Source organism: Procambarus clarkii, chromosome 48 (genome assembly GCF_040958095.1).
Source record: "Procambarus clarkii isolate CNS0578487 chromosome 48, FALCON_Pclarkii_2.0, whole genome shotgun sequence".
NCBI lineage: Eukaryota > Metazoa > Arthropoda > Malacostraca > Decapoda > Cambaridae > Procambarus > Procambarus clarkii.
In genome coordinates this window covers 24,893,673-24,904,940 of record NC_091197.1, presented here as the reverse complement: position 1 = coordinate 24,904,940, position 11,268 = coordinate 24,893,673, and the positions used below count along the sequence as shown (strand labels likewise).

General features: G+C 40.8%; 1 protein-coding gene across 1 annotated transcript in view; it reads left to right on the top strand.

The window, feature by feature from the left end:
- The window catches only part of LOC138350928 (uncharacterized), a 43,662-nt gene that overhangs the window by 20,130 nt on the left and 12,264 nt on the right, over positions 1-11,268 (top strand). The window lies entirely within an intron of this gene.

The window sequence follows — 11,268 nt, the reverse complement described above, 5'->3', positions numbered from 1 at the left end:
TACAGCTCAGAATGGAAGCAAGTCGACGAAGAACTCTGTAGGGTAAGGCAGGTCCTAGTCAACAACGGCTTCTCCAATGGTTTCGTCGAAGACATCATAAGAAGGAAAGTGAAACACCATGCAACCTCTGAAGAGACAACTAACACAACACCTATACCCCCTATTAGACTATTTTACAGGAACTTCTTTTCCACAGCTCATAAAACGGAGGAAAGGGTCCTGAAAGATATTGTTAATAGAAACGTTATCCCTACAGACAAAAATCAGAGGATACAACTGACGATTTACTATAAAACCAGAAAAACGGCCAGCCTACTCATGAGAAACTCTCCAGACACAAAGCAGAACGCTTTAAAAGAGACCAACGTCGTCTATGCCTTCAAATGCCCTCTTGGGGACTGTAAGCTCCAAAAAACCCAGTATATAGGCAAGACAACAACATCTCTTTCTAGGCGTTTAACGATGCATAAGCAACAGAGCTCCATAAAGGAACATATAAGCTCTTCCCACAACCAAACCATCGCCAGAGAAATCCTAGTAAACAACACAGAAATCATCGATAGATACAGCGATAGCAGGCGGCTTGACGTCTGCTAGGCACTACACATCAAGAAGTCAACACCAGCAATCAACAGCCAATTTTATGCACAACTATATTCTACCCACCTCAAGACTCCGTTCCAATATAGAAGCATCAAGAAATATGGACCAATAGGCTTTCTACAATCACTTCCATTCAATACCCATTGTTTCGTGTTCTGTCTTGTGTTTAGGAATTTAATACCCTATTAATACCACCTCACTCAAATGTAGATATAAACAAATCGAAGATGTGTAAGTTCTATTCAGTTGTGTATGTGTAAACTAAAGTCTTTGAAAATGTAATAAGTTTTACGAAACGCGCTCAAGTGTCGCGTCAGACTAGAAATAAAAATGAATTTTGGAGAATTGATTTTTGAATTACCACCAACAGTGAAAAGAAACGTACGAAAGATCGAGAAAATTCGTGTTAGAATTATTAATCTTACTTTTTCGGTCATATTTAATAATATATGTCTACAGGAAAGACTGCTACCAAAATATACTAATATTAAAATGCACGACTCAGCAGCAAGGAATCAAGCTTTCACGATAAAATATCGCCAGGATCTGATTCGTGATCAGATATACAAGGCAGAAAATGAAATCAAAGACAACAAAACGCAACTACTTCATGCTACAAACGAATGGAGAAATAGCAACATTGACGAAAGTCTCCGTACCCGCATTGAACAACACCTCGACATCCTCACAGACCGACATCACCTCAGCACTGAAACAAGGATTATCAAGAAACTAACAACGTTATATGGAGGACCTATGGCAATTCCACGACCAAGAGATGGCTTCCTGAACCTGGCAGGAATTAACCTCACTGAGGACCAAGTCACTCTCCTAAATCTGGGTATAAACTGTCACGTTATGTCCAGACCGAGTGAGATGGCCCGGAAAGTGGAGTTATAAATTCTGTTGGACGACATATTCGACCTCGAGACACAAAAGAAGGTCACTACCAAAGATACCTTACAAGCAGAACTTATTGCGGAAGGAGGAAAGAATCGAGGCAACTACAGAAGCACCATACTGTCCCCCGAGCTCAAAGCAGCAGCTAAAAGCCTTCGTGAGAACAAGGAGATAGTTGTCAGGAGAGGTGACAAGTCGCCAATATACGTCATTCTTAAAAAAGACAAATATCTGGCGAAAATGAACCTTATACTCTCTGACCAAACTAAATTCCAAAGGGTAACGAAGGACACTACAGCCGAATTGAAAGCAAAGGTCAACAAACTGATCGAAACTGTGAACGCCAAGAAATCCGGACTTCACTTGCCAAAGATTATTGGGGAATATAAACATGGATATGCGTATGGAAATGTCAAGACACACAAGCCTGGAAACCCACTTCGGCCAATCATTAGCCAGATACCCACACCCACGTGCAGACTGGCGAAGCGACTCGACGGCCTGCTGACTCCTTATGTCCCTTGCGCCTTCAGCCTGAAGTCTCCAAAGGAATTTGTTGACTTACTGCGGGGCACACGGGCCACAGGGATAAGAGCCTCGTTGGACGTCGAATCACTGTTTACCTACGTACCTGTGGACGAGACAATCGGGATGATAGCCGACAGAGTGTATCGTGATCCGGCCTTTACTCCTCTTGACATACCAGAAAATATTCTAAGGAAACTACTTCAAGCTTGTACTAAAGAGGCACCCTTCTTGAGCCCGGATGGGCACATGTATAAGCAAGTAGATGGGGTCGCCATGGGTTCTCCCCTAGGTGTCCTGTTTGCAAACTTCTACATGCGTACCATCGAGCAAAAAGTCTTAGTCGACATGAACTTGAAACCGGCCATATACTGCAAGTATGTTGACGACATTTTTACACAGGTACCTGATGTCAGACATCTGCAGGAGCTGAAGGAGGCATTTGAGCAGAGTTCCGTGCTGCGTTTCACTTACGAGATGGAAAAGGATGGGAAGCTGCCCTTTCTAAATGTAACAGTGATGGAAAAGAGCGGAGGTTTCCACACTGCAGTCTACACTAAGGAAACGAACATAGGAATGTGCCTAAATGCCAACAGCGACTGCCCAGACAGGTACAAGAGGAGTGTTGTTAACGCCTATGTCGACCGTGCTCTCAGCCACAGCTCAGAATGGAAGCAAGTCGACGAAGAACTCTGTAGGGTAAGGCAGGTCCTAGTCAACAACGGCTTCTCCAATGGTTTCGTCGAAGACATCATAAGAAGGAAAGTGAAACGCCATGCAACCTCTGAAGAGACAACTAACACAACACCTATACCCCCTATTAGACTATTTTACAGGAACTTCTTTTCCACAGCTCATAAAACGGAGGAAAGGGTCCTGAAAGATATTGTTAATAGAAACGTTATCCCTACAGACAAAAATCAGAGGATACAACTGACGATTTACTATAAAACCAGAAAAACGGCCAGCCTACTCATGAGAAACTCTCCAGACACAAAGCAGAACGCTTTAAAAGAGACCAACGTCGTCTATGCCTTCAAATGCCCTCTTGGGGACTGTAAGCTCCAAAAAACCCAGTATATAGGCAAGACAACAACATCTCTTTCTAGGCGTTTAACGATGCATAAGCAACAGAGCTCCATAAAGGAACATATAATCTCTTCCCACAACCAAACCATCGCCAGAGAAATCCTAGTAAACAACACAGAAATCATCGATAGATACAGCGATAGCAGGCGGCTTGACGTCTGCTAGGCACTACACATCAAGAAGTCAACACCAGCAATCAACAGCCAATTAATGCACAACTATATTCTACCCACCTCAAGACTCCGTTCCAATATAGAAGCATCAAGAAATATGGACCAATAGGCTTTCTACAATCACTTCCATTCAATACCCATTGTTTCGTGTTCTGTCTTGTGTTTAGGAATTTAATACCCTATTAATACCACCTCACTCAAATGTAGATATAAACAAATCGAAGATGTGTAAGTTCTATTCAGTTGTGTATGTGTAAACTAAAGTCTTTGAAAATGTAATAAGTTTTACGAAACGCGCTCAAGTGTCGCGTCAGACTAGAAATAAAAATGAATTTTGGAGAATTGATTTTTGAATTACCACCAACAGTGAAAAGAAACGTACGAAAGATCGAGAAAATTCGTGTTAGAATTATTAATCTTACTTTTTCGGTCATATTTAATAATATATGTCTACAGGAAAGACTGCTACCAAAATATACTAATATTAAAATGCACGACTCAGCAGCAAGGAATCAAGCTTTCACGATAAAATATCGCCAGGATCTGATTCGTGATCAGATATACAAGGCAGAAAATGAAATCAAAGACAACAAAACGCAACTACTTCATGCTACAAACGAATGGAGAAATAGCAACATTGACGAAAGTCTCCGTACCCGCATTGAACAACACCTCGACATCCTCACAGACCGACATCACCTCAGCACTGAAACAAGGATTATCAAGAAACTAACAACGTTATATGGAGGACCTATGGCAATTCCACGACCAAGAGATGGCTTCCTGAACCTGGCAGGAATTAACCTCACTGAGGACCAAGTCACTCTCCTAAATCTGGGTATAAACTGTCACGTTATGTCCAGACCGAGTGAGATGGCCCGGAAAGTGGAGTTATAAATTCTGTTGGACGACATATTCGACCTCGAGACACAAAAGAAGGTCACTACCAAAGATACCTTACAAGCAGAACTTATTGCGGAAGGAGGAAAGAATCGAGGCAACTACAGAAGCACCATACTGTCCCCCGAGCTCAAAGCAGCAGCTAAAAGCCTTCGTGAGAACAAGGAGATAGTTGTCAGGAGAGGTGACAAGTCGCCAATATACGTCATTCTTAAAAAAGACAAATATCTGGCGAAAATGAACCTTATACTCTCTGACCAAACTAAATTCCAAAGGGTAACGAAGGACACTACAGCCGAATTGAAAGCAAAGGTCAACAAACTGATCGAAACTGTGAACGCCAAGAAATCCGGACTTCACTTGCCAAAGATTATTGGGGAATATAAACATGGATATGCGTATGGAAATGTCAAGACACACAAGCCTGGAAACCCACTTCGGCCAATCATTAGCCAGATACCCACACCCACGTGCAGACTGGCGAAGCGACTCGACGGCCTGCTGACTCCTTATGTCCCTTGCGCCTTCAGCCTGAAGTCTCCAAAGGAATTTGTTGACTTACTGCGGGGCACACGGGCCACAGGGATAAGAGCCTCGTTGGACGTCGAATCACTGTTTACCTACGTACCTGTGGACGAGACAATCGGGATGATAGCCGACAGAGTGTATCGTGATCCGGCCTTTACTCCTCTTGACATACCAGAAAATATTCTAAGGAAACTACTTCAAGCTTGTACTAAAGAGGCACCCTTCTTGAGCCCGGATGGGCACATGTATAAGCAAGTAGATGGGGTCGCCATGGGTTCTCCCCTAGGTGTCCTGTTTGCAAACTTCTACATGCGTACCATCGAGCAAAAAGTCTTAGTCGACATGAACTTGAAACCGGCCATATACTGCAAGTATGTTGACGACATTTTTACACAGGTACCTGATGTCAGACATCTGCAGGAGCTGAAGGAGGCATTTGAGCAGAGTTCCGTGCTGCGTTTCACTTACGAGATGGAAAAGGATGGGAAGCTGCCCTTTCTAAATGTAACAGTGATGGAAAAGAGCGGAGGTTTCCACACTGCAGTCTACACTAAGGAAACGAACATAGGAATGTGCCTAAATGCCAACAGCGACTGCCCAGACAGGTACAAGAGGAGTGTTGTTAACGCCTATGTCGACCGTGCTCTCAGCCACAGCTTAGAATGGAAGCAAGTCGATGAAGAACTCTGTAGGGTAAGGCAGGTCCTAGTCAACAACGGCTTCTCCAATGGTTTCGTCGAAGACATCATAAGAAGGAAAGTGAAACGCCATGCAACCTCTGAAGAGACAACTAACACAACACCTATACCCCCTATTAGACTATTTTACAGGAACTTCTTTTCCACAGCTCATAAAACGGAGGAAAGGGTCCTGAAAGATATTGTTAATAGAAACGTTATCCCTACAGACAAAAATCAGAGGATACAACTGACGATTTACTATAAAACCAGAAAAACGGCCAGCCTACTCATGAGAAACTCTCCAGACACAAAGCAGAACGCTTTAAAAGAGACCAACGTCGTCTATGCCTTCAAATGCCCTCTTGGGGACTGTAAGCTCCAAAAAAACCAGTATATAGGCAAGACAACAACATCTCTTTTTAGGCGTTTAACGATGCATAAGCAACAGAGCTCCATTAAGGAACATATAATCTCTTCCCACAACCAAACCATCGCCAGAGAAATCCTAGTAAACAACACAGAAATCATCGATAGATACAGCGATAGCAGGCGGCTTGACGTCTGCTAGGCACTACACATCAAGAAGTCAACACCAGCAATCAACAGCCAATTAATGCACAACTATATTCTACCCACCTCAAGACTCCGTTCCAATATAGAAGCATCAAGAAATATGGACCAATAGGCTTTCTACAATCACTTCCATTCAATACCCATTGTTTCGTGTTCTGTCTTGTGTTTAGGAATTTAATACCCTATTAATACCACCTAACCCCATCCACCTCACTCAAATGTAGATATAAACAAATCGAAGATGTGTAAGTTCTATTCAGTTGTGTATGTGTAAACTAAAGTCTTTGAAAATGTAATAAGTTTTACGAAACGCGCTCAAGTGTCGTGTCAGACTAGAAATAAAAATGAATTTTGGAGAATTGATTTTTGAATTACCACCAACAGTGAAAAGAAACGTACGAAAGATCGAGAAAATTCGTGTTAGAATTATTAATCTTACTTTTTCGGTCATATTTAATAATATATGTCTACAGGAAAGACTGCTACCAAAATATACTAATATTAAAATGCACGACTCAGCAGCAAGGAATCAAGCTTTCACGATAAAATATCGCCAGGATCTGATTCGTGATCAGATATACAAGGCAGAAAATGAAATCAAAGACAACAAAACGCAACTACTTCATGCTACAAACGAATGGAGTAATAGCAACATTGACGAAAGTCTCCGTACCCGCATTGAACAACACCTCGACATCCTCACAGACCGACATCACCTCAGCACTGAAACAAGGATTATCAAGAAACTAACAACGTTATATGGAGGACCTATGGCAATTCCACGACCAAGAGATGGCTTCCTGAACCTGGCAGGAATTAACCTCACTGAGGACCAAGTCACTCTCCTAAATCTGGGTATAAACTGTCACGTTATGTCCAGACCGAGTGAGATGGCCCGGAAAGTGGAGTTAGAAATTCTGTTGGACGATATATTCGACCTCGAGATACAAAAGAAGGTCACTACCAAAGATACCTTACAAGCAGAACTTATTGCGGAAGGAAGAAAGAATCGAGGCAACTACAGAAGCACCATACTGTCCCCCGAGCTCAAAGCAGCAGCTAAAAGCCTTCGTGAGAACAAGGAGATAGTTGTCAGGAGAGGTGACAAGTCGCCAATATACGTCATTCTTAAAAAAGATAAATATCTGGCGAAAATGAACCTTATACTCTCTGACCAAACTAAATTCCAAAGGGTAACGAAGGACACTACAGCCGAATTGAAAGCAAAGGTCAACAAACTGATCGAAACTGTGAACGCCAAGAAATCCGGACTTCACTTGCCAAAGATTATTGGGGAATATAAACATGGATATGCGTATGGAAATGTCAAGACACACAAGCCTGGAAACCCACTTCGGCCAATCATTAGCCAGATACCCACACCCACGTGCAGACTGGCGAAGCGACTCGACGCCCTGCTGACTCCTTATGTCCCTTGCGCCTTCAGCCTGAAGTCTCCAAAGGAATTTGTTGACTTACTGCGGGGCACACGGGCCACAGGGATAAGAGCCTCGTTGGACGTCGAATCACTGTTTACCAACGTACCTGTGGACGAGACAATCGGGATGATAGCCGACAGAGTGTATCGTGATCCGGCCTTTACTCCTCTTGACATACCAGAAAATATTCTAAGGAAACTACTCCAAGCTTGTACTAAAGAGGCACCCTTCTTGAGCCCGGATGGGCACATGTATAAGCAAGTAGATGGGGTCGCCATGGGTTCTCCCCTAGGTGTCCTGTTTGCAAACTAAATAGAACTTACATATCTCCGATTTGTTTATATCTACATTTGAGTGAGGTGGATGGGGTGAGGTGGTATTTAATAGGGTATTAATTTCATCAACACAAGACAGAACACGAAACAATGGGTATTGAAATGGAAGTGATTGTAGAAAGCCTATTGGTCCATATTTCTTGATGCTTCTATATAGGAGCGGAGTCTTGAGGTGGGTAGAATATAGTTGTGCATTAATTGGCTGTTGATTGCTGGTGTTGACTTCTTAATGTGCAGTGCCTCGCAAACGTCAAGCCGTCTGCTATCGCTGTATCTATCGATGATTTCTGTGTTGTTTACTAGGAATTCTCTGGCGATGGTTTGGTTGTGGGAAGAGATTATATGTTCCTTAATGGAGCCATGTTGTTTATGCATCGTTAAACGCTTAGAAAGAGATGTTGTTGTCTTGCCTATATACTGGGTTTTTTGGAGCTTACAGTCCCCAAGTGGGCATTTGAAGGCATAGACGACGTTGGTCTCTTTTAAAGCGTTCTGCTTTGTGTCTGGAGAGTTTCTCATGAGTAGGCCGGCTGTTTTTCTGGTTTTATAGTAAATCGTCAGTTGTATCCTCTGATTTTTGTCTGTAGGGATAACGTTTCAATTAACAATATCATTCAGGACCCTTTCCTCCGTTTTATGAGCTGTGGAAAAGAAGTTCCTGTAAAATAGTCTAATAGGGGATATAGGTGTTGTGTTAGTTGTCTCTTCAGAGGTTGCATGGCGTTTCACTTTTCTTCTTATGATGTCTTCGACGAAACCATTGGAGAAGCCGTTGTTGACTAGGACCTGCCTTACCCTACAGAGTTCTTCGTCGACTTGCTTCCACTCTGAGCTGTCCCTGAGAGCACGGTCGACATATGCGTTAACAACACTCCTCTTGTACCTGTCTGGGCAGTCGCTGTTGGCATTTAGGCACATTCCTATGTTCGTTTCCTTATTGTAGACTGCAGTGTGGAAACCTCCGCTCTTTTCCATGACTGTTACATCTAGAAAGGGCAGCTTCCCATCCTTTTCCATCTCGTAAGTGAAACGCAGCACGGAACTCTGCTCAAATGCCTCCTTCAGCTCCTGCATATGTCTGACATCAGGTACCTGTGTAAAAATGTCGTCAACATACCTGCAGTATATGGCCGGTTTCAAGTTCATGTCGACTAAGACTTTTTGCTCGATGGTACCCATGTAGAAGTTTTCAAACAGGACCCCTAGGGGAGAACCCATGGCGACCCCATCTACTTGCTTATACATGTGCCCATCCGGGCTCAAGAAGGGTGCCTCTTTAGTACAAGCTTGGAGTAGTTTCCTCAGAATATTTTCTGGTATGTCAAGAGGAGTACAGGCTGGATCACGATACACTCTGTCGGCTATCATCCCGATTGTCTCGTCCACAGGTACGTTGGTAAACAGCGATTTTACGTCCAACCAGGCTCTTATCCCTGTGGCCCGTGTGCCCCGCAGTAAGTCAACAAATTCCTTTGGAGACTTCAGGCTGAAGGCGCAAGGAACATAAGGAGTCAGCAGGTCGTTGAGTCGCTTCGCCAGTCTGTACGTGGGTGTGGGTATCTGGCTAATGATTGGCCGAAGTGGGTTTCCAGGCTTGTGTGTCTTGACATTTCCATACGCATATCCAGGTTTATATTCCCCAATGATCTTTAGCAGGTGGAATCCAGATTTCTTGGCGTATATATATATATATATATATATATATATATATATATATATATATATATATATATATATATATATATATATATATATATATGTCGTACCTAGTAGCCAGAACGCACTTCTCAGCCTACTATGCGAGGCCCGATTTGCCTCGGCCAAATTTTCATGAATTAATTGTTTTTCGACTACCTAACCTACCTAACCTAACCTAACCTAACTTTTTCGGCTACCTAACCTAACCTAACCTATAAAGATAGGTTAGGTTAGGTTAGGTAGGGTTGATTAGGTTCGGTCATATATCTACGTTAATTTTAACTACAATAAAAAAAAATTGACCTCATACATAATGAAATGGGTAGCTTTATCATTGCATGAGAAAAAAATTTGAGAAAATATATTTTCATATTTTCATAGCCATATTTTCATAGCCAAATTTTCATGAATTAATTGTTTTTCGACTACCTAACCTACCTAACCTAACCTAACCTAACTTTTTCGGCTACCTAACCTAACCTAACCTATAAAGATAGGTTAGGTTAGGTTAGGTAGGGTTGATTAGGTTCGGTCATATATCTACGTTAATTTTAACTACAATAAAAAAAAATTGACCTCATACATAATGAAATGGGTAGCTTTATCATTGCATGAGAAAAAAATTTGAGAAAATATATTAGTTCAGGAAAACTTGGCTTATTAGACAAATCGGGCCTTGCATACTAGGCCGAGAAGTGCATTCTGCCTACTAGGTACGACATATATATATATATATATATATATATATATATATATATATATATATATATATATATATATATATATATATATATATATATATATATATACGCCAAGAAATCTGACAAGAAACCTAACCTAACCTAACCTATAAAGATAGGTTAGGTAGGGTTGGTTAGGTTCGGTCATATATCTACGTTAATTTTAACTCTAATAAAAGAAAATTGACCTCATACATAATGAAATGGGTAGCTTTATCATTTCATAAGAAAAAAATAGAGAAAATATATTAATTCAGGAAAACTTGGCTTATTAGGCAAATCGGGCCTTGCATAGTAGGCAGAGAAGTGCGTTCTGGCTACTCGGTACGACATATATATATATATTTATATATATATATATATATATATATATATATATATATATATATACTGTATATATATATATATATATATATATATATATATATACTGTATATATATATATATATATATATATATATATATATATATATATATATATATATATACAGTATATATATATATATATATATATGTCGTACCTAATAGCCAGAACTCACTTCTCAGCCTACTATGCAAAGCCCGATTTGCCTAATAAGCCAAGTTTTCATGAATTAATGTTTTTTCGTCTACCTAACCTACCTAACCTAACCTAACCTAGCTTTTTTTGGCTACCTAACCTAACCTTACCTATATATATAGGTTAGGTTAGGTTAGGTAGGGTTGGTTAGGTTCGGTCATATATCTACGTTAATTTTAACTCCAATAAAAAAAAATTGACCTCATACATAGTGAAAAGGGTAGCTTTATCATTTCATGAGAAAAAAATTATAGTAAATATATTAATTCAGGAAAACTTGGCTTATTAGGCAAATCGGGCCTTGAATAGTAGGCTGAGAAGTGAGTTCTGGCTACTAGGTACGACATATATATATATAAATATATATATATATGTCGTACCGAGTAGCCAGAACGCACTTCTCTGCCTACTATGCAAGGCCCGATTTGCCTAATAAGCCAAGTTTTCCTGAATTAATATATTTTCTCTATTTTTTTCTTATGAAATGATAAAGCTACCCATTTCATTATGTATGAGGTCAATTTTC